The sequence below is a fragment of the Myodes glareolus genome, chromosome 20, assembly GCF_982192425.1.
Source record: "Myodes glareolus chromosome 20, mMyoGla1.1, whole genome shotgun sequence".
Taxonomy (NCBI): Eukaryota; Metazoa; Chordata; class Mammalia; order Rodentia; family Cricetidae; genus Myodes; species Myodes glareolus.
Window position 1 is genome coordinate 18,147,892 of NC_142045.1, and position 24,504 is coordinate 18,172,395.

At 44.2% G+C, this 24,504-nt stretch overlaps 1 protein-coding gene and 1 pseudogene across 1 annotated transcript in view; both read right to left on the reverse strand.

Moving 5' to 3' along the window:
* Window positions 1-24,504, reverse strand: part of Ppm1l (protein phosphatase, Mg2+/Mn2+ dependent 1L) — a 257,090-nt gene that overhangs the window by 30,148 nt on the left and 202,438 nt on the right. The gene's annotated exons all lie outside the window — the stretch shown is intronic.
* On the reverse strand, window positions 12,516-13,439 carry LOC148118782 (large ribosomal subunit protein eL6 pseudogene; annotated as a pseudogene).

Here is a 24,504-nt window from a genome sequence, read left to right on the forward strand (position 1 = left end):
CAGGCAGCGGTGGTGCATGCATGCCGGTAATCCCAGCACTTGGGAGACAGAGGCAAATGGATTTCTGTGAGTTCAAGGCCAGGTCTACAGAGTGACTTCCGGGACAGGCTCCAAAGCTACAAGGAGAAACTTTGTCTCAAAAATAACCCTAAAAACCAAAGAACAACAACAACAAAAAACAAGAGAAAGAAAGAAAGAAAGAAAGAAAGAAAGAAAGAAAGAAAGAAAGAAAGAAAGAAAGGTGTAACCAATTCTATTGTTGCAACTACTTAGTGCAAAACTAGAAGCTTCAAACAATCCAAATTTATTACCCCCTGAGAGCTGGGAGTTTGGACCCAGCTGTGCAGGGGCCTCTGCTTAGCCTTCCAAAGCTACTGTCAGTGTCAGCAGAGCTGGGGGAGCTATCTGGAGTTGGTGGGCCCTCAGGGTATTGGCAGAACTGGGTTTCTCAGATGGAAGGGTCCCATTTACACAATGGCTTTTGGCTGGGGCAGCGGGTGTGTGCATGTGTGTGTGTGTGTGTGTGTCCTAGCTCCTAGCAACTGCTGTCTTCCATTCCTAAGCAACCGGCAGCTTCAAAGTGAATCTCACGAGATGAGACATCACCATGGGATCCCATCACTTTGCTTAGACTGCAGAGTCTAATTAAGGGAGCCATCGACCCAACACATTCCAGGTCCTTCCCCCTGTTACCTGGATATGTACATGAAGGGGCTATAATCTCTGATACCATTTTAGAATCTAGCTACCAGTGGGGGTGGTGAGAGGAAAGGCTATAAGAAGGCCGCATCATTCATTAAAGGAAAACGTAGATTTTCCTCTGTGGTTACGTCAGACTGTTATTATTCATTAAAAAGATGATTCTCAGGCCGGCGAAACAGCTAGTGGATAATGGGGCTAACAGTACTTGTTGCTAAACTTGATGACCTAAGCTCAATCCTTGGGAACCACGTGGGAGAAGGAAAGAACCGAGTCCTGCAACTTGTTTGCTGACCTCCAAGCATGCACCGTGATGCATGTGCCCGCAGTAAATAAAAGTAAATAAAGAATAATTCTCTGTCTGCAGGTCAGGAATGCAGAAACACATTTGTAGAAGAACTCAAATGACCAGAGCAAGGTGGTACATGTTTTTAATCTCAGCACTTGGGAGTCTGAGGCAGGCCTGTGAATTCAAGGCCAGTCTGATCTACAAAGTGAGATTCAGGACAGCCAGAGCTATGTAGAGAGACCCTGTCTCAAAGGAAAAAAATCAATAAAAAACAGAAGTCCACAAGTGGGAACCTAGGGCTGTGGAACTTGGGGGTAGTGAGACAGAGGGTGTGAAATTCCTCCATAAATGTCCTTTGTATTTTCCTATTAAGAAATCTGACCAAAACCTCACATTTCAAAACAGAGAGAAGCAACCTCCATACCTCATGAAGCCAGGGCAGTTCACCAGCCACAGTGACAGTTACAGGACAATGGAAACAGGCAGCCTTGGCGTGCTGTCTCCTGGCTTCTCCTTACAGCGTAACCAATACGGTCAGTCGGAGTTATCCGTGTTGATGTGTGAAGCTGCGACTGATTCGCTTGCTTCTCTTCTTGCTGGTGAATATGTTTTGTCGCTGTTGTTGTTCCTAGGTCCTCAAACAAACGTAAGTGGCCACAAATGTCCTTAAAGATGTTTTCTGATGCAAATGTATGTTTCTCTAAGAAATACATATAGGGATGTAAATGGTAAGTCACAATGGGCACCTAGGATTCTAGTTTCAATTCTGCTGCTCTAATAAAAAACAAAAGCAAAGAGGGCTTGGAGAGATGGCTCAGTGGTTAAGAGCACTCTGCTCTTCCTGAGGTCCTAAGTTCTATTCCCAGCAAACATCCATCCATAATGGGAACTGATGCCCTCTTCTGGCATAAGGTCAATAGAGCACTCATATACATAAAATATATATGAATAATAAATTTATAAATAAATAAATCTAAGAAAACCCCCAACCAAAGAAAAACAAAGAGCTTGTGGTACTGGGCTGCAGAGATGGCCCAGTAGTAAGAGCATGGTCTGCTCTTCCAGAGGACCCAGGATTGTTCCCAACACCCACATGGTGACTAACAATTATTTGTAATTCCAACCCTAGAGGATCTGACACCTTTTGTTTGCTCTCTGTAGACAAATGCCATATTTGTGTCCTGCCATAGAAAATTCTTATAAAGGCCACCTTTCATAAAGAGATCCTACACTGATGTGGTAGATGCTAAAGAATCCACACATCACAAAGGGTTGGATGCAACTGATTGCCTTAGAATCTGATCAGTCTAATGCTTACAACTCAACTAAATATCCAACTGGACCCCCAATTTCTGATTCTTTTAAAAACATTTAAATAAAATTTATCAAAAAAATCTTGCAAATATAAGAAATATCACACACCCAAATCGACCAGACCCCAAGTCTCTAAGTTTCAGTGACCATCTACACTGTTAGAACGGCCATTCTTCCACTATCAAAATATATTTTATGTACTTAATCCAGCATCCAAAATGAAACTAGAACTAACAAAGCAATTATCTATGTGCTCACTTTCATAATAATTTCTTCTTATTTTTTTTTGAAGATCCACTAGCTTGTTTTAATTCATTTTGAGTTTAACTTGGTAATGGTGGTAAGGAAATTTTTCTAGGATTTCTTCTGTCAATTCAGATGTCAGATTTCTATTTGGAATACAACGGACTCTGCCTTACTATAAGTCATTTATGCTTTGCAAAAATTCTCCATTTCCTCCCCATGTGTATTCTATTTAGCCTTGGCTTCCAGACTCGAAAGGATTTTTTTTCCTTCTGTTTTTCAGCAGCAGTGGAAACCTCAGCAGCCGACAGCAGCTGCCCTAGGTCTGGCAAGGAGATGCAAGCCGTGAAGCCATTTGTCTTCACGCAGTCAGGTTAGCACCTTTATATAAGGGACAAAATAGGACACGGAAGAGAATGTAAGCAAATGGCCTTGACCATGAAGTTCTCAGTGGAGTGCCAGGGTCCAGGTTTGCTGCAATGCAGTGTGCATGGGGACACTCACTTCTGAGGGGTAGAACCATGTGACCTCCAGAGACGCACTACAATGTCAGTAGCTCTCTCTCGGCCAGACACTAAAAACTCAGAGGCTTTTGGAAAACAGAAGATTAGGTGAGGAAGTAAACACAATACGAGCTCAGCATCCCCAGTTAAGCTGAGAAGCTTGGAGTCTTAAGTTCAGCCTGAAGATGAATGAAAATGTACTCTTCTCAACACTTCCTTTCCAGGAAGCGACACGCCAGAATGAAACCATGAAGCCTCTCGGCTTTGAAATGAGACTGTCCACGAGCCTGTCCCCAGCAAGAAGTACAGTGAAGTATTCCAGACAGGCTCTTCTGGGATCTTTAAGACAACTATAAACAAGAGGAAAACCAGAGCGGACGGTGGTTGGATCCAGCAACATTCCATAGCGCAGAAGGCAGAGTCCCGTCCTCTGGAATGATGACCAGTCCATGGGCAATTGGTCTTTTAATGGCTGTCTGGTTATTCTCTTGGAAAGTTTCCCAACCCTGGACACTGAGTTAGAGCCACTTTAAAAGGGGAAGAAGTGAAGGTGTTCTCTGAAGGCTGACGTGCTCAGACCTGTGACCTGCTACCGTGGCCTCTTCCTGGAATTTAGACAGCCTTCCCCCACAGCCTGCTTGTATTCTACTTTGCCCTCCAGGAGGATGCTAAGAAACAAGATTCTTATGCCAGAAGCAGTTCCTCTTCTGTCTTGTGGTCTGGGTCTATAATTGCCTTTTAGATCTGCACTCAGGTGCCTGAGAACACCTGAAATCCAGTCGATTATTCCCTTCTCTCTCTCTTCCTCTTGCCACCTGTTCTTTCTTTGGCATCCTGTATCTCAGCAGAGCATCATCCCCCCGCCCCCACTGCTGACCTAATTTAGAAATAGGACGGACAACTTACTGCATTATGGTAGAATTATTTGTTTGAATATCTGCTTCATCCCCAAGACTAAAAAATTCTTGGGGGATATACGATGGGCCTCTCCCACAATATAAGACCATGCAATACCACAGAAAATATTTAAAACAAAGACCACAGTCTGGTGCAGTTAACTAGCTGGGACAACACTATTTCCTCTTCTCAGTCACCTAGAGTTCTCCAGTCAAAGAAATGATAGCTTTGGCAAAGCGTCCATAACTCATTATCCACTTTGTACAAATCTTGATTTTAAAAAAGCAGGATAGTGATTTAGAATGTATTTCATGAGTCAAATACCATATTAATAGATCTGCTTCTCCTGGTGACCTGCCACCAATTAAAGTGACAGCCAGACTGTTTCCAGACTACAAGGTTCCTTTCATAGGACTTTCCCTAAACTGGGGATTGTGGCTATTCTATACTCTTCAAGGCGGGGGTCTATTACCACAAGACATACAATCAAAGGGCAAGGTTCAGACTGGTTGACTGTCGCTTACAATGCTCATCTGTTCTAATCAATATAAATGCCATGTTTTTAATCTAAGTTCCATTCAGGACCATATTTGGCACAGAGGCCAAACTCAGTCGGTATACAGAGTGAGTCGCTGTTAATTAGCCAGTCCAAACAACAGCTAGTTTGGTAAAAGTTAAAGCAAAACAGCACGAGAACCAGAGAATCCAGCTGTGCAAAAAGCCTCAGCTAAAAATCCACTCTGCCTTGAAAGGGAAGGCCTTGATCTGACTCAGCTGGGCCCAAGAGAGCCTTTGAGTAGAGATGGGTTCCAGGTGGTTGGCCTTTGAGCTAAGGCAGGGGATTTAATTAGTGAGCCAGCTGGGGCAGGCCAGCAATGACCAGCTTCAAGATGTAGCCACCAAGCACCTTCCGATCAACCTTCTGATCAGATCTCTCAGCACAGGGAACCCATCAGCCGGGAAATCCTCTTTAGGATTTCCGGCCACATTGAACAAATGGCTTTCCTTACAACCGGACCACATCTAGGCCCTGGTCTGACGAAGGAGGCCTTGCACACCCCGGTAGCACACACACCTGTCAACGCTGGCCTCACTGAGGTGCCTAGAAAGAACTGCTTAGCTTTCTGGTTGGTTTGGGAGCCTCAAGGGAAGGGCTGATCACCAGCACTGCCCAGAAGACAGGGTCGGCAAGAGGGCAGCAGGGCCACAAGGCCAAAACCTGGGGAGCAGGATCGAGTGACTCATAACGCTTTGCTAAAAATAGACTATGTGCAGCTAAAATGTGCATTAAGCTGCTTTTAATGCCTGTCCGTGGGAAGGTGTTCAAGAATTCATTTAACTGTGTTCCCACTCCATTCTCTCCTCTTGATTGCTCCTCTTGTTAACTGCACTCTACTATACTAATGGCTTCCTAATTTATAACCATGACCTTTCACGCGTATGAGTTCTCTCTCCGGCAGCTCCTGCACACGGAAGTGAAGGTATTCATGCACCAAAGAAAGCTGGGCGAACTGATTTCCTCCCTGCTTAGAAGGCAGCACAGGCAAGCATCACCTTCCAGACATCACGACCAGGAGGTGCAGGCAGGATCGAAGAGGAGGGATAGGCAATGCTTATACCCGTGTCTACTATTATTAAAAGTTCTGACTTCAAAGAGGAAGACCGCATCTGGCTTTATGAGCTGACAGTATCGATTGGCTCCCTCAATTAGAGCATACAGACACATAAAACAACGGACGTGAATATTTTCCACTTGGGAGTTGGCGTTAGAAGCAGTTGCTCCTGGAAAATGACACACCTAACTGGAACATTTTCCGTAGCACACTTTTAGGAAATCATGCGTCGCAGAAAGCAGTGCTTCCTGTGCTTAACTAAGAGGCCAGTGCGAGGCAAAATGTTTGGTTTTAGCGAAGAAAAGGGTTTCAGTGTAGGACATATCTTGCAGCTGGTTCTAGGCCTTTTTTCTTTTTTCGTTTTTTAAATCACTTTCTAGTTTGAAATTCTAAGCTCTTTGGAAGGAATAGGAAAGGATATATATATAGCCTTATTTTCTGACTCAAGACTAGTTCATGAGGAGTGGCTACAGGGCTGTGCTGCAGGAGAGCAATAGTTCACCTGCATCCAACAGGCTCATCTGCATCTCAGAGGATGCAGAAAGGATGCTATCCATGACTGGGGGTGAGGGACAAGCAGAGAGCAGGGTAAGGTCATACATTTACCAAGGCTGAAAGACTAGACACTGCTTTCAGTGGACTGGTATAGAAAGTTGATAGCATCCTACTGACAAACACTGAATCTCTTAATGGTATGGGCTAACATGTGGTCACATATCTGGAGGTAAACTTATCTTGTTTTTAAGCATTGCCTATGTAACCTTACATGGTAGTTATTGTCCAAAAGGAGGAAGAATACTGAGAACCTCCATGGAGAAAACACTGTGGGGCAAACTGTCTAGCTCATTGCTCTCACAAGTCCAAGATCATCAGCACAGGAGGAAAAATACCCTGGCAGCTGACTAAAGACTACCAAAAAACTATTAACACTCACTAACCAAAGTTGTAGTAGGAGATGGCTTGTTTGTTCCCGGCTCACTCATTCCTGGCTGTCTAGACCCGCATAATCACACAGAAACTATATACAGAAACTATATAAATTACAATACTGCTTGGCCTATTAGCTCAGGCTTCTTATTAATTAACTCTTACATCTTAAATTAACCTATTTCTATTAATCTGTGTATAGCCACGAGGCTGTGGCTTACTAGGAAAGGTTCTGTTCTGGCATCTTTCTCCTTTGGCAGCTACATGGCATCTATCTCTGTTCAGATTTCCCAACTTGCTTTGCTCTACTAAACCACTGGCCAAAGCAGGTTTATTCGTTAGCCAATTAAAGCAGCACATATACAGAAAGACCTCCCATATCATCAGTGTCACTTGGCAATCAAAAATTCAACTATCAATGCATTTTTTGACATTTATTGCATAAGTTTTACATTACTGTGTATCTGTGCATGTGTTCTATAGCATGTGTGTAGGGGTCAGAGGATAACTTGTGTCATCCTCTTCTACCATGGAGGTCCTGGGGATCAAATGTGGCAAGTCATCATTTGAGTGACTTTGAGTGGCATCCTAGGGTTCAGTCCACAGCACCTTTGTCAGTCACGCTTATCAAGGGGGTAGTGACTTTAAATGCCATCGATACATAGACAATTTCCAAGCTTTCACTTCCGGCTTTGGTCTTTCTGCTGAGGCTCATATAACCATACTGCAGTATTAGACAGGTGAGATCTACCTCCACAGACAGCAAAAAGTCACCAGGCTGTTAATGAACAGCCTCCACTCTCAGCTTTCTGCATGGAATGCAGGTATTTGATTTTTACCTCCTCCACTGAGGAGACACCCCCTGCGTGATTAACATTTCTGGTTCTCTTAATGCTTCTCTGTGCTCCCAACAGTCCCTGATTCCTAGCTGCCAGGACGAAAGGTCTGTGCTACAAGTCTGGCTCTTTAAAAGCTTTACGTTACATTTATTTATTTACTATGTGGGGCACACATGTGCACACATTACAGGCCAGAAGACAACTCCCAACAGTCATCTCTGTCCTTGTGTGGATTCTGGGACTCAAACGCAGGGCATCGGGTTTGGCAGCCGGTGCCTTTTCCTGATGAACATATCTCGCCCGCCCTTGTCCTCATTTTTCTACTTTCGCTTCTGCAGTTTATCATTCCTATGGCCAGTGTCACTTTTCTGCATGTATCCTCTGGTGGCTTTTGTCATGTGCACAGTCAAAATCTAAGTCAGTGCTCTGCTTCTGACTGTTGGCTAACTCATCTCCTATTCTGGGACATTTAATTATGTAAAGATGTGTTACATTTGTTTACGCTGTGGAATATTTCTTTAACTGTGTAAAGATGTGTTACATTTGTTTACGCTGTGGAATATTTCTTTAACTGTGTAAAGATGTGCTACATTTGTTTACGCTGTGGAATATTTCTTTAACTGTGTGAAGGTGTGTTACATTTGTTTATGCTGTGGAAATTTAACTGTGTGAAGGGTGTTACATTTGTTTACACTGGAATATTTAACTGTGTAAAGGTGTGTTACATTTGTTTATTCTGTGGAATATTTCTTTAACTGTGAAGGTGTGTTACATTTGTTTATGCTGTGGAATATTTAACTGTGTGAAGGGTGTTGCATTTGCTCCTGTGGCCTTTGTTAACGATGTAAAGGTGTATTACTCTTGTTTATGCTGCATTTGCTTAATTATGTGCAGATATGCTGCATGTGCTTCACATTGCCTGCCTAAGGCACCTGATTGGTCTAATAAAGAGATGACAAGCCAATAGCTAAGCTGAGAAAGGATAAGTGGGATGGGAGGGCAGAGAATAAGAGGAGAAATTTAGGTGAGGGGGGAGGAAGGAAGGAAGGATGAGAAAGAGAGGGACATGCTGGGAGCCAGAAGCTAGGCAGCTGCCAGAGAGACACATAATAGAACATACAAAAAGGAAAGGAAGGAAGGAAATTCCCAAGACAAAATGTAGATGAAGAGAAACAGGATAATCTAAGTTATAAGAACTAGCAATAAATAAGAGCTAAGATAAGGCTGAGTATTCAAAACTAGTAAGAAGTCTCCATGTCATGATTTGGGAGCTAGTTAGTAAAAAAGAAAGAGCCTGCTACAATATCCCTCTTCTGCGTTATTCACTCTTTCTACCTATACGGGCTTTGCTCTTCCTCAAATCCATCAAGCTGTTCCTGAATCCAGGCCTTTGCCTCTTAGATGTGGATAGCCATCATCATGTTCCTTCACTGTTTTACAGACACCAGCCTAGCTCCAACTAAGACTCAGGCAGTCCTCTTCCTTGCTCGTTTTTTTCCTAAGAGCCCTTAGCACCATTTGACACGTGTATGCCTTTGCTAATATCTACCTTCCCTCATTAAAATGTGCTATGGGTGTGAAGATTTTGTTCTTTCTACTGCTCAGGAACTAATGGCTAGACTGGAATCCAGCACATGATATGTGTGTAGTAACTATTAAGTGACTGGTTGGATCTGTCTGAAAAGTAGCTAGAAATGGCACATGAGCAGCAGAAGTGAACTGACGGAAAGGGTCAATTTCTAGATGTCATGTGATGTGTAAAAGCTATACTCAAGGGTGAAAGAATGCGATTCTGAGAAGCCTATTAACATGTCATTGTCCATCATGCACACACTGATGACCTCATCAGGCTTCCGTAGACAGATCCAAGTCAAGCATTACACACATGGTCCCGGTTAAACTAAATGAGTCACAGAACAAACACAAAAGATACCAGGGAAAGAGACTGGTGGGGATGGAGGAGAGCTGACAGATAGGAGGGAAAGTAATAAGAAACTATTATATACATGTTTGAAATTGTCAAACACAAAATTAATCAAAAGTATATTATAAACATATGCCCCTTTTGCCATTTTTAAGCACACAGTTTTAGTCGTGGTCACTACATCCAGATTGTAGGGTAACTAATCTTCAGGACCATTTCATCTTGCAAAACTAAAATTCTATTTACAACAATTCCCTATCATTTCAGTTCCTACACACACACACACACACACACACACACACACACACACAGAGAGAGAGAGAGAGAGAGAGAGAGAGAGAGAGAGAATCATTGAACTTTCTCTTTCCGTGATGTTGACTCAGGTAAGCAAAAGCATACACCATTTGTAACTGATTTATTGCATCTTCAACATAGCATCAGGGCTCATCCACACTGATCACATGATGGGGTTTTTTCTTTCTAAAGGCCAATGTTTTATTATAGGTAGAGCAACATTTTCTTTATTCTGCCATCTGTCAGTGGAAATGAGCTGTTTCCATTTCTTGGCTATTGGAGATAATATTGCAATGGACAGAGCTGTGAAAATATCTCTTCATGGCCCAACCTTTGATTCCTTTAGTTATTTGCTTGGAAGTAGGATTGTTGGGTGATAGGGAGCTTCTATTATTTGAGGGATGTCCAGAGTATTTTTTGTAACATTTTGCTAATGGTGTATGTGGGGTCTGGTTCCTCCACATCCTTACCAATCCCATTTTCTGCTTTCGTGAATAGTGGGGGCCCTCATGTATGAGGTGACTGGGGTTCAGTTTGCATTTCTCGATAGTGACTAGAGATTCTGAGCATTCTTGCAAGATCTATTGCCCATAATATGTTTATTATTATATGTTTACATGTTTTGTTTGTTATTTTATGTTTGTTGTTTCGATTCTAATGGTTCTTTCTCTGGGATGAACCCCTCATCAGATAGATGAGCAGCAATGGTTTCTACAGGTTGCCTTTTCTCTGAGTGGTTGCTTTGATGGGCAGAAGTAGAAGCTTGATAAGGTCCCATCTGCTCGTCTTGCATTTGCTGCGTGTGCTTTTAATGTCACGGTCAGCAAAGCATTACCAGCTCCAGTTCTTTTCTTCTAGTAGTTTCATAATTTTAGGATCAACATTTTTGTTGTTTTGTTTAGATGGTGGGGCTGGGGATTAAATCCAGGCCACTGCACATGCTAGACACACACTTCTACCACTGAGCGACATCTCCAGACTTCAAAAGGCATTTAAACAAACGAAACAAAAAACTAGGAGCGTAAACAGTTATGTTCGGGCTTATCTTCACTGACCACTAAATAGGGATGAATTTGCTCTTAGTTCCTTTCTGTTGCGGTATAACATACCATGGACAAAGCAACTCAAGGAAAAAACATCCACTTAGTTTATGGTTTCAGAAGGATGGAGTCCAACATGGCAGAGAAGGCATGGGAATAGTCAGGAAAAGAAGGGAGCATGAACACAAAGGAAGCAGAGAGGAAGAACAGGAAGGGATCAATATCTGTAAGACTGCTATATCTCCTGTACTTCTAGCAAGACTCCAACCCAAAGTTTCATAATCATTGCAAACAGCTCCACCCACTGGAGACTGTTCAAATACACAAGCCTATGGAGATATGGAGACATTTTCCATCAGAACATCACAGGTGAGGTTTTATTTGAAATAGTCAGCTTCCAAAGAAAAGTTCTGAAGAGAGTTCAAAAGCCAGTTCAGAGGACACCTCGGAGTCCAAGGAAGACAACAACAGCATTGCCCATGAATGCAACTTCCTAATTCAGACAGTAGGAAAAGCAAAACTGAAGTTCTGGACAGTTTGAGAAGTAAACAAGGAAAACAAAGGAAAGGAATAGTGAATCCAGAGACACACACATCTCCCAATTCTGTGAAAAGATTGCGGCTTGCTTGCCAGTCTGCATCCAGGCGCCCACAGTGCTTCCGTGTGTTAACTCACTACTCTGTCTGAGCAGAGAATGATTCATGAATCGGGCAGGAGAGAAGACAGGACATATTCCGAGAGCCCCATTCTGCAGTGAGGGCAGCGTACTTTTATACCTGCAAAGGAAGTACCGAGGAAACGGAACAGATTCCACCAGGCATTTGTATCCTGTGAACTCGGTCTAATCAGCTGGTGGCCTGTGACCGGATGAAGCTCAGCTGTCGGCGGGAAACCTGCTACTACAATACACTCTGGCGTTAGGTTTCAGCTTGTATGTGTACAGACTCAGGGGTCAGACAGGACAACGGCCACCTCCCCATTTAATAATTTTTAAATGGATTTATTTTTTATCACATGTACATGTGTGTCTTCATGTGTGGGAATATGCACAGGAATGCTGGTGCCCACAGAGGCCAGAGAGGGCGTTGGATCTGCTGGAGCTGGAAGTCCAGGTGGCTGTGAGCTGCCCATGTGGGTGCTGTGACCCAAACAAAGGTCTCCTACAAGAGCAATGAGTGCTCTCAACTGCTAAGGGGTCTCTCTAGCCCCTGCTCAGAGAAACCAAAGTTAGTTTTTTAAAGCCTGAAGGTTTCCCAAGGGTAGACCGAACAGTGACCGAAGCTTAACCTGTGGCGAGATGAATGTGATGAACTTGGGGAGACATAGAAATCCTCGTGCTCAAAGTCCACTGGTGCAGACAGCCTAAGTGACGACCTAGATGACTCCAATAAATAGATAAATATCAATACAAAAAGCCACAAATGTAAAAAAAAAAAAAAGAAAGAAAAGAAAAGAAAAAAAAGGAAAAACCAATTACTCCACCAAAAATGTAATTTTAAGAGCCCATAGAGGGTGGGTGTGACTGTGCAGCCTGTAGTAATCTCTGCAATCAGGAGGCAGAGGCCAGAGCAACCCTGAGTCCCAGGCCAGTCAGAGCCACCCTAGAGAAGCCAATCTCCAAACAAAACAAAAGCACATAGTAACACCCCTCCCCCACACTCACTGGCTTTCTTAGGCCCCTCTCACATCTGACCCTGTTTACCAGTCCTGCGTTTTGTTTGTCATTTTGTAGTACCTTTCTTGGTACACCTTCTTCTCCATTTCCAACACACTGCTGAATTGGTTCTTTGAGCTCCGCTCCGCTCTCCTTAGCCGAACCAGGTTCTTGTGCCTCCTGTGTGCCCTCCAAGGCTCCTGCGTGGCTTCTGTCTTCCAACAATGCTTCTAAGATCTCTCTCTCTCTCTCTCTCTTTTTTTTTTTTTGACACATGAAGCTGTTTAATTAGGTTGTTAGCAATTTAGAAAACCAGTTTGTGAGGATACATCCCGTTCGTCAGAGAGAACTGAGAGCGCAGGTAGCCCTGCAGCTGAGGAACAGCTTTCATCTTTGGCAGAATCTGCGAGTCCACCGTTCTCTGATCAGCCTTGCGCTGCTCTGTAATCTCATATTTCTCCCTCTCTGTGTCAAAGATCTCGCCCTCCTGGTGCCTGGGCTTCCGTAGCTGCTTTTTCTTGAAGTAAGCCTCAGTCAGGTGTTTGGGGATTTTAACTGTGCTGATATCAACTTCTGTAGAGGTGGCGATGACAAACTTCTGATGTGTTCTTCTGACAGGAACTCTGTTGAGGGCAAGAGGTCCTGTCTCAAGCAGTAAACCACTGCCCAGCTGCTTCAGGAAAACCACTCTCCTGCCCCTGTGGCGCCCGGTGAGGATGATGAGGACAGTCCCAGGAGTGATGCTAGCACGCAGGAGTCTCACGTGCTGACTGAAGGGCTTTTTGCCATGGCTCAGCAGCTTCCGAGGCACATCTTCGGCAGGATAATACCTGGGCATTTTTCGAAGCTTAACCACCCGGGTATCACCATTCTTGTCACCACCAACTGGTTTTGTGACAGTAGCAACGACCTTTTCCTTTTTTTCTTCTTTTCAACCTTGGTTTTCCCAGCTGTGTATTTCCTTTTGTACATGGCCTTTCTGGAATACATAGCAGATCGTGAGTACCTGCCAATTCCTCTAAAAGGACTGGATTTCGGCTGCAATGGGGCTTCTCCTTCTTGAGCTTTTTAGCCTTAGGGTCACCCTTTTTGGCTGCACCAGCGGCAGGGGCATCACTGCCAGCCTTCTTGGCTGCAGGTTTCTTCTCTTTTGTATCAGGTTTATTGGCTTTTTCACCCGCCATCTTGCAAGATGGGAAAGCCTAAGATCTCTCTTGAATGACAGCTTCAACGTTGACTTCTTCACTAGGGACAAACAGCTGGAGCTCTGAGCTTGTTTCCGACTTTTGACCTCTCTCTCATTCCGTACTGAAAGCACATGCGTTCTTGAATGTTTCTCCATCATAAAATGGCGGAGTCCAAATAGAGCTTGCAAAAACCTATTTCTTTCTGTGACCCATTTATTCAGCCATCTGCTTAGGTAGCGAGCATTTGCTGGATGTGTGGAATGGTCAGAACCTTGGGTGCAAAGGAGCATAACAGTGTATATTTTGGAATATTTTAGTCTTGGCAGGGAAAATTCCTGTAAACCAGTCCATAAATACAAATAGGCAAGATGTGGAAGCCACTGTACACCATCACTGGCCCCAGGGAAAGGCACTTCTGGTGAGCCAAGGGCATACACTTCTGGTTTGGTTTTGATGCTGAACACAGCAAAACAATTCAAGTTACATCCGATTCTTTTGGAGGTGGTATTGTTGTCGGGCCTGTGAAGGTCACTCCGTGATCGGAGCTGAACTCAGGAAATTATGGGCAGGCATCTCGGTCCTAATCAGAGTTGAAACATGAGGGTAGATGCATCTAAGCCAATGATTAGGCCCTCCACAGCGGCAGTCTCCTCAGAGGGAGTTAGCGGAGGCTGTGGAGGCAGCCAGGAGGCTGGAAAGCAAAGCCTCAACACGGACTACAGTGGGAGCAAGGACTGGTGCCAGGGTCCTCATTTCCCTCGTGGCTCAGCTATGTGGGTTCTGGGGAGCAGGGGTTGGTTCAGAGATTCTTATTTTCCTCAGTTTTCAGTTATGTGGATTCTGGGGAGCAAGAGCTGGTTCAGAGGTCTTTTTCCTCTTCATGGTTCAGTTCCTTAAATTCACAAACACACAAGCCCAAGGCAGATTAGGCCAGTGAGCTGTGGTTTACTAAGTAAAACCAAAGGGCCTTAATTAAGCCTTTGTAGAGGACAAGCTCTGGAACCAGGCTGGCTGTTGTGGAAACCAGTTTGGCCACTTTCACATACCATGGCCTTGAGAGAGTTCTAGAAACGTTTCCTCTCCTCAGGATCCCCCATTCTTCCTTCTCCATGTGGGGAGGGCTGTAAGGACTCAGTTACTATATGTAGAAGACATGGAAGAGGTCAGGGACTTGCCATGTGCAGAAAAACAAACCATCATTAGCGCCTCCACACTTCACGGCACGCCGAGCCTAAGCTGTGTTTGTTTGCATTAAAGCACACAGCAACCGCATCAAACGTGGTGAGGTCTCTCCTGAGAAACACGGCTGCTTCCACGAGCGGCCTTTTCAACTAATAGAAATGGAAATCTGTGGGCTGACAAGGTGACTCAGTGGGCAAAGGCCCTGGGCAATAACAGCCTGAGGAACTGAGTTACATCCCCAGGACCCACCTACCACAAGGAGAAAACCAACTCTCCCAAGTTGTCCTCTGACCCCACATGTGCCGTGGCACATGCTCCCCCACATGCAATCAATAAAACGGACATAAAATTCGTAAAGACTGGGATCCATTAATTTGCCGGTTGGGTTGTTTATTCAGGAGCTATTCCTCTTCCTAACTCGATATTAACATCTACAGTTGTAAAATAACTTCTAAGTCAGTCCCAGCAGTGGTAGCCTTGCTAGGATCCTGTGAGCTTCTTCCGTACCGACAAACAGCGCCTGCCTTGTAAAGGGATCACTTCACGGCCAACACTTCACTTGCTTCACTAAGACTGACATCATGGAAGTGACCTTGAACAGACTTTCTCATACTGTTAATGAGGTTATGTATCTATGCTCAATTTCCTGAACTGTCATCCTGGGACTCCAAGTCCCCCCAGACATCTCTTTAAAGAAGTCTGTCAAAAAACGCTCCCTCAAAAAAGTTTCTTTTGAATTCAGTGACCCTGATGAAGGCGATGCTAAAGTCATCTTTATGATTTGCTACAAAGAGGAAAAGGGAGCCAAGAGGAAGAGAGACCAGCGCCCCATGGGTAAACCACGTCGATGCCTTTGTTCTTGCTCCATTATCTTAACTACACTTTTGGATAGCTGGCGAATAAAGACACACGCTAGTTGAGGTGATAATAAAATATTAGCAACTCTCAAGGCACAGATGCCGAATAACTAGAACAGATGTTGGCTGTAAGCAGCTGGAGCAGTGAGTCTCGGGTGGGAATCGATTTGCAGAGCTTGCCCACGGTGTCTGGCCAGTGGAGGCACTTTTTTCTGTGCTGTTTTCCAGGTAGAAATTGCAATGCGGAAATGTTTTATGACAGTCATTTTTCCAATAACTATTACTTGTTTTGAAAGCAAGGACTACAAAGGAATTTGTATACAGGCCTTTGGGCTCCAAATTACTTTCTTTCAATTCTTCAAGTGCATTCTGTAAGACACGTCTGGAACTTGAGACCTGCTTGGCAAGGCTCTCAGCTGCTCTGGGAGCTGCTAGGCTCTTCACAGCACACACGGTTATGCTGAGATCGTCAACAATAGGCTATTCTTGCAAGCCCAGAAGAAAGCAAGCAATAGATAATACTAGAAAAAGAAAACTGCAAAATACATCTTCCTGCTCATCCAACAGACCTTTTCCCACCAAAAGAATCTGTAGAGCCAGAATGAAGCCAGCTACCAACATCCAGAATCTTCGGTCTCGGTCAGGCCTGAGGCTGCCCTTATGAAAACAGTAAGTCATAAAGCTAGTCTGCTTGGTATCTGGCAACTAGAAATGGTAGCCTATAACATGCTAATCCAGTTGGATCCAGCACAGATCGAGAGCCTAACACGTGGTGTTCTACATTGCAGACAGCATTCATTCTCAATAGCATTGTCAGCCCCCTTTCACTCAGTGTAAAAGACATGAAAGTCATCTCAGGTGGCCAATAACATGCCAGGGACAATACTCATCATTTCAATAACTAGGAGGAGGCACAATTTTCTATTCAAAATTAAACAAGTGACCCAAAATGGAGAAACAAAATCTTCCCACCAGCTAGCCTGAGATGCATCATGTAGACCAGGCTGCCATGGAACTCAGCAATCCACCTGCCTTGGCCTCCTGTGTGCTGGATTAAGTGCGAGCAAACCTTTAAAGATTAAGGGGCCACCACACCTGACTCTTGCTCTAGGACTCTGAAATCACAGCTGTAAACATCTGTGGCGTCAAGAAAGAAGTCGCTTGCAAGGGACAAGGATATGGTTAGCACCCAAGTGAAATAGCTAAAGGAGAAGGGGAGAGAGAGGCTAGGCATCATTTGACACGGAGACCAGTTCTTCCCTAGATCAAGTACATCTCCTGGACTTTCTACTTATGGACCAATACATTTCATTTTGTTTTGGCTCCAACCAAGCTGAAATGATTTTTGTTTGTTAGAATGGGAAGCCCCGAGATAAAGTTTGGATGGCCTGAGGAAATGATTGCCTTTGTGACTATCTCGGTTTCTCAGAAAACCATGTTCGTAAGCTGCTCACTAGACAAGAAGTAGCACTGTAGATTCACAGAAACGAAGGTGTCCCAGCACGCCCTGTGTTCTCAACAGTGATAACCTCGGAAGAACAGTGCTGGGGTTTAATGCAGGACCTCAACAGTATTTACATGTTTGTGCTCACTGCTGCTCAATCCACAATAGCAAGGAAATGGGGTCATTTCCTTGGTCATCGACAGGTTCGTGGATAAGATCTTGGTACATACACACCATGGAATTTAGTCATCCATGGAGAAAACGAAACTATGAAAAATGGCAGCAAAATGGGTGTGAGAACACCCAACTTAGACAAATACCACGTGTTCTCTCTTATATGTGGATCCTGTGTGCGTGTGTGCCTGTGTGTGACAGAGGTGTGAGAGAGACAGTAAGAGAGGAAGAGGAGAAAGAGTAAATTTTATAAAACTTGAAAGGATGCCACGAGAGGGGGAATGGGTAGCTTTAAAAAGGGATCAGAATGACAGAACACGTGTGACCTAAAACCAGAAGGGGGATACCCAGGAGAGTACAAGGGGGAACAAAGAGGTGTGCAGAGAGAAGTGGGGCAGGACAACCAACAAAGACAATATATATAAACACACACACACACACACACACATAACTTAAAAAAGTGTATTGTCTTTAGAGACAGGGTTCTTGCTATGCAGCCCCAAAAGCCTTGAACTTGCAATCCTCCTGCCTTGGCCCTCTGAGAACTGTGATTGTAGGTGTGTACCACCACATTCAGCTTTAGGTCTTACCGTATATCATAAATATGGATGGACTAACAATTGAGAGCTTGGTTTCTTGAGGCACGGACTGACAACATTCAAATTTGGGCTTCACCGCTTCTTAATTAGCAATCTTAAGCCGGTTAGTTAGTCTTCCATTGCTTCTCCCATCAGGGTTGCTGAGCCAACAACGTCTTATTATGTGTGAAAGTCTGAACTATGTTTAATGCCACCAAGGTTTCGCTTACGGCTGTCACTGTTAGTTACAATGTAAGAAGGAAGCAAGTTGCCTAGCCACGAGCGGCAGAGAAGCAAGTAAGCAGGTGCATGGGCGCCTTGGTCTCCCCCGTTCCTTAGAGCAGGTAAGAAGTAATGAGCCGCCTGAGTTCCTGCCTTGACTTCTTCCAAATCGCGGACTGAGACACAGGCCAAATAAAGCCTTTCTTCCCCAAGCTGTTTTCTGTCCAGAAACTGACAGAACCTGAAACAAAACTCAACAACTCAGGAAGATTGACACCACTTACGCGGACTTACCCCGAAACTGTGTTTCAGATGCAGACTCTAGAGCATGTTTTGAACGACGATGTTTAGAATACCTGGGGAAGGGCACCGCCGGTTCTCACAGTTACAGGGAGTGTCCATGAGATTTAACTGGAAGGGGTCGAGGATGTTCAGGACTCTGCAGTGTGATGGACAGTCCTACAGACCAACAACTTTTCCACTTCCCACACAACTATCAAACAGCAGAGTGGAAGGCTATTCATGATCACCTGAGTCTTGGGTTTTGCGTCTCGACAGAGAGGGTTTGGAAAAGCGTTATTATACGCCGGGTTTTCCAGGACGGTAAGTACCGCACAAATGAAGTCGCACTTCTGCCTTAGGACTTTAAAGAGTTGTTTGAGCCTCGGAGAAAACCACTTCCCTGATGCCATCATCGCTCACGGTACTTGAGCTGCATCACAAGCCTGTCTGCTGTCAGTTTGCATTTGTAGCTGCAGTGACTGGGGAGCCCCAGTCAGCATCTAAGTCTAGGAAGGTGACAAGCCCATCATGACGCCCAGAGTGCCAGCGGAAGCTGAGTGTTTTCACAGCCAAAGCTCATTAACTTCCGTTTATACTGTTAGGGTACTCTGGTGAATTTGAAAAAAATTATGCATAAAGTATACACTCTATGAAGTTTATATCAGGGTAGCATGTTAAAATATGTTATTAAAACAAAGTGTTGGTTATATAAGAGGAAGAATTATGACTTTAGAGCAAAGAGAAGCACAATGATAATTTTCCTGATGGTTTCCCCACGCAGAGGAAGCTGACACAGGGTAAGTGTCCCGTGTGTTTTTATGGGACCTGGTACTGTAAGCCTGAAAGATGAGAGGAGAAATGAGCAGGTCTCAGAAGGTGGGATACGTTCTTATACTCTGGTTGCCAGATTCTCCCAGGGATTGCTGGGTTTTCAGTCCGTTTCCTCTTCTCTTTCTCCTGTCAGGAGTAACAGCATTCACTTTGGTCGATACACTGGGCTGTATATCAGATGGCTACAGCTCGGTCTTCCCCTACTTTGGCAGCAACCTTTTTCCAGTTGAAGGTCCCCATTGCTGGAGTGCCAGAGTCTCAAATGCTGTTGCTCAAGAGTGACACACGTAGAACCTGCTTATGGGGGTCACACACCCCCTGGCTTCTTCTCAAGCATAAAGAAGCATACAGCCATCTTTGGCTGACCGCAATACCCGAGGAGAGCAAGCAGGCTGCTGGAGCACCGAGCTCCCAGGGAAGCTGTGCTATCAAAGCCAAGCTATCCCATTCCAGTAAGTTTGTTTCCATGACCCTGCGAAAGGCACTTAACTTCACCATGAGTTAGTGCTGCAGGAGGAAAGGAAGATTAGAAAACATTCTATTCCTTTCTTGTCTTTGCGCTAGTAGCAATCCCGCTCCGTCCAGAACTGTGTTTTCCCATCGCTTACTGCCTCAGGATGCTCAGCACAGCTAAGCGGATCAGTTAAGCAGCTGGAGACCTCAGAGGGAAGGCGCTTCAATGTGGCTGTTTATCGACCGGGATTGACAGACTAGAGGCCAAGGAGAGCGGATATTTAACATCTGTTTCAGGAGGTGCGAATCTCTAGCAGCCGTGCGGGGGCTCCATCTTTTTTCTTTTTTTTTTTAATTTTGCTCAAGGTCAGAATGGATTTCATTTTAAGAGTGGGGTTTATTTTCCGATATCACTTGCCAGCTCCCTAACCTGGGCACTCCCTGCGCCTCTGTGGACGTCCTGTGGACGATACAGAAACATCAGTAAGGCAAATGCCAGGCTTCTGATGCTTCTGGGCTTGTAGGAACAGCCCCTGTGTATCTGTCACCCCTGAATCCGCCCCCCACCCTTGCTCAGGTTGTTCACAAAATGACGTGTGGAAAACAGCGACCGAGATGCCACCCTTGGCGGTGTCTGCGCTGGAGGCCACATTCATTCTTCTCCACCACTGACCTCAAAGGATTCGACAGAGTGAAGACGGAAACATTCTACTTAATTTTGACATCTTTTCCTTTGCTGTGACTGAGAGTACCATAGGGTAAAATCCATGGGCTAAGCTGGGGCAACCAGATCCTGCTTTAAGACAGCATCATGGTGTTGGATGGAGTGTTCTGGCCACGGACACGCCAACCGGCAGGGTTCTGGAGCATGAGGAAGTAAACCTGGCCTTGTGAAGACGTCTTTCCCTAACAAAGCTGCACACTGTCCATCTTGTGTGGAGGAACCTCCATACACGCTGCTGTGAGCCAGGTGAAAACTCGGTATCCCAGGCTGGACTGTACTCGCAGCCCTCCCATTCCCTTCAGCCCTCTGTCATCCCGTGACCATGAATTTATTCCTTCTTTTAGAGAAAAATAGTAAGAGAGTCAGTCTCTTTAAAGCTCATGGGGACTCCCTAGATGTCGTACGGACAGAATTTGAATGAAATCGATCCCCAGATTCCATTCCCCTTTGTAACTTGGTTCTGCTTGAGCTGACATTCCGGCCAGTCTTTCTACTTTGCTTTCGTAACTGTCCTTCTATCCATATTCCAAAAGAATAATATCCCTCACACCTGTCGAGAATCTCACTATGTAGTGTTAGCCGGACTGTAAAGAGCTACGAGAGGCCAAAGGGACCATTTGAAAGTGTAGCCTTCCGTCTATCCACGTATTTAGGTAAACGAGTTAGGTCCTTCAATCCCCTTCCTTTATCCACACACCCATGCAGTTATTGAAAATAAAATTAGAATTCTGGTATAATTTTTACAGGGCATTGATTATAGGGAAGAAAGCTATCAATTTTTAAATTTAATTTTTTTTTCATAAGCTGAATATTTTAGAATGTAGGGACAAGCTGAGCTTGAGAAGGCTGTAACTGGGTCATCGTAGTGCCTGTACTATGGGACCGTACACAAGCCGGGAACTAGGCTGGAGATTTAAAAACGCATGTACACAGACGGGGACACGGGCCATCCTTGATACTAGAATGCCAACTTTATTGTGCTCCAGGGAAGCTTACATAGGGATCCTTAACTGATAGCCACGCCCCAGCTCTTGGGATTTCCAGCTGTAAAACCCACCAGAATTCACCCCCCTGCCATCAGGAACTCATGAGGGTCTCGTGCTCAGCGCAGCTGCAGGCACAGGAAAACAAGGTGTTCTGCTCAGTTCACTCCAGGAGGCAAAGGGTCTGAGGCAGGCAAGGAAAGTCAAGGGGCCAGGGGTCTGCAGCCCCCAACAGGTCATCTCTGGAAACACTGCAGATTCAGGCATGTTTTTTCTCTATATGTCATTAACCCCTTTCCTGGGCCAGGCAGGCCCTCTGACTCTGTGACAGGGAAAAGGAGAGCAAAACAGACTAAGGAATTATACATGTAAGGTCAAAGGTAAAAACCCGAGGGGTCACTCCTTCCTTAGAAAGACTAGGGAACTGCTCCTCCCTGCCTCTCGTCTTCATCTCTAAAAAGACCATGACTCACAACTACCTACAAACTCAGCTTCCTTGGACAAAAAAGGTGCTTATGCTATGATTGTAACATTTTAATTCTCATACAGTTTTTACATGATATATAACATACTGTGCGTGTTTTATCTACATGACATGCTAACATACCAACAAAGAGAGCTAATACTGACAAAAATAAAAAAATTTATAAATAAGTAAATATCAAAGGGTAATTACAGCTGCTACCACTAAAGAACTATTAAGGTCTGCTCTCTGGGTCTTAATACCTAAAAAGATGGGCGGTAGAGAGATGGCTCAGCAGTTAAGGGCACAGGCTGCTCTTCCTAGAGGTCCTGAGTTCAAATCCCAGCAACCACATGGTGGCTCAAACCATTTCCAGTGGGATCTGATGCCCTCTCCTGGCATAAAGACACATGCAGATAGAGCACTCATCTACATAAAATAAATAAGTAAACACCCAAAAAGATTATTTCTACTACTCAAAATACATTTTTCCTATTATACAACTGCTTTGAATAAATATTACATGTATATGCCTTTAAACACGTTTCTCTCTCTCTCTCTCTCTCTCTCTCTCTCTCTCTCTCTGTGTGTGTGTGTGTGTGTATGTATGTACATATAAATACAAAGATTTTAAAGGGTTTTTTTTTTTCTTCTTTTTGTTTCTATTTTTTGAGGCAGGATTTCTCGTTGTAGCTCTGGCAGTCCTGGAATTTGCTCTGTAGACCAAGCTTGCCTCGAACTCACAGAGATCTGCCTGCCTCTCTTTAGTTCAAGTGTTCAGATTAAAGGTGTGCCCCACCACCACCTGGCTCAAATGGTTTTTAAAGACCCGACACAGGGCTTCTTCTGCCCTGTCTTCTAGGTTAAATGACTGCTATCTTTCTACCTTTGTCCAGACATAGCAATCACAATAAAACCTGCCAAATGTAATCCTCCTTCACAATAAAGGAGGTAACGAGGCCATCCCAAAGAAATTTTATTATAAAAAGGGGGGGGCTATCTATATGACTATAAAAATATATTTTTAAAAAGTTGCAAGAAGGGGCTGGAGAGATGGCTCAGCGGTTAAGAGCTGCTCTTCCAGAGGTCCTGGGTTTAATTCCCAGCAACTTCATGGTGGCTCACAACCATCTATAATGGGATTTGGTGCCCTCTTCTGGTGTGTAGACCAACATACCAGAACACCGTACACATAATAAATAAATAAATCTTAAACAATAAAACCAAACATTAAAAAGCTTAAATATCTTTTTAAAAAAAGTTACAAGAAAAAGATATTTAAAATAAAAGTGTTATAAGAATAAAATATATGATATTAAAATATGCTATAAGGATAAAATTATTATTAAAATTATTTTTAAATGAAGATTTATATACAATAATATAAAATAGATAAGTTACCCGAGTTTTCTTTGTCAACATTGCCTGATGTAGCTTTCTGCTGACCTTGGCCATTTTTCCCTCTATAAGATGCTGTGCTTCTTAATACACATGCTTGGCATAAATCTCGTGCTTCCACAAGACCTCCTGCTCCCAACCATTGCTTTTCTCCTCTTCATTTCTCATCTCCGCTCCTCCCACTTGACACCTCCTTTCCCAGGACCTCTATTCCTGTGGGTTTGGGCCATGTTTTCAAACTCTTCTAGGGGGTATGCAAACGTTTTCTGGATAGCCTGGCTTAGCCCTCTGGGTGCCATAGCTACAAACCCAATCCCAGCTTTGATTCCAGACCTATGGTTTGTAAACTTGGTCCTGGATATAACTGATGCTCATTTCTCTGGAGTCTGTTCCAGGTTTGAGCCCCATTCCTTAGATCAGAGCCTAGCTTTGAAGATGCCCTCTGTCTCATTCAGGTCCTCTCCCCCTCAGAGTCACAGCTCCTGGAGGATCCCCCAGCTGGCTGGCCGGGCCCAGACTAATTGCAGGATACACTCAGTCAAACACTGAAGTGACTTAGGACCAAATACTGGAGCCCAGATTCTGTTTCTATTAACCTGCTTCTCTGACAAATCTCAAGACCAACCTGCTTCATCGGGACATACCTGCCACACTTTAGACTTTCGTCTGACACCAGCTCTCACGTTTGGTTTACCAGAGATTGCCTCTTGGTTCTAGATCCTGGCCATCTTCCGTGGTCAAGAATCATATTCTCACTGTTGGTCTCAACTTCAAATCTGACATTTATGTTTCTTTGCTTGGGTTTTATGACTTGGTCTAAAATGTAATTCGTGTATAGCCTTTCTTGTATATCCATTTTTTAAAAGTGCAGAAACTGCCTGTTATAGTAATATCCAATTGTTTGATTATAGAATTAGTATAGGAAGGAAGGAATCGGCCTTAGGCCAGTAGGGGAGTTATTTGAAGGGAAAGAAATGTAAGTGTGGGGTCTCTTTCCAAGGCCTGGACTCCTTGGCTTTGGAAAATGTGAAGAGGATATTTAGAGAACTGGGGTGTCATTGGGTGAGAGCACCTTCTTCACCTCCCCTTGACCATAGTTTTCTTTGTAATATACAATGTGGTTAAACTGGCCTCCTGCTGGGATCCAGCTAAGAGTTTGAGTCATGGATGTATTAAACCTGGGCACAGCGAAACGTGTTTATGTGGTTTACCATGACCTTCACATATCAGTTCTTGCTGACACAGTTTCATAGGTCAGGGACTCGGGGTTGAGAAGATAGTATTCAAATCAGAATTTGGGGGATTCTAGGGTCAATAATGTTACTACCACACTGTGCTGCCTTTTCCTATGCTTGCCTGTCCAAAATGGTCTTGGGCTTCTTGAAGATATGACAGATAATCCCGCTTCAGCTACTTAACAACTTGTTGCTCTCATCTCCCTGCACCCTCCAGCTCTGCTGCGCATGCCTGAACAACAACATTGTTTCATC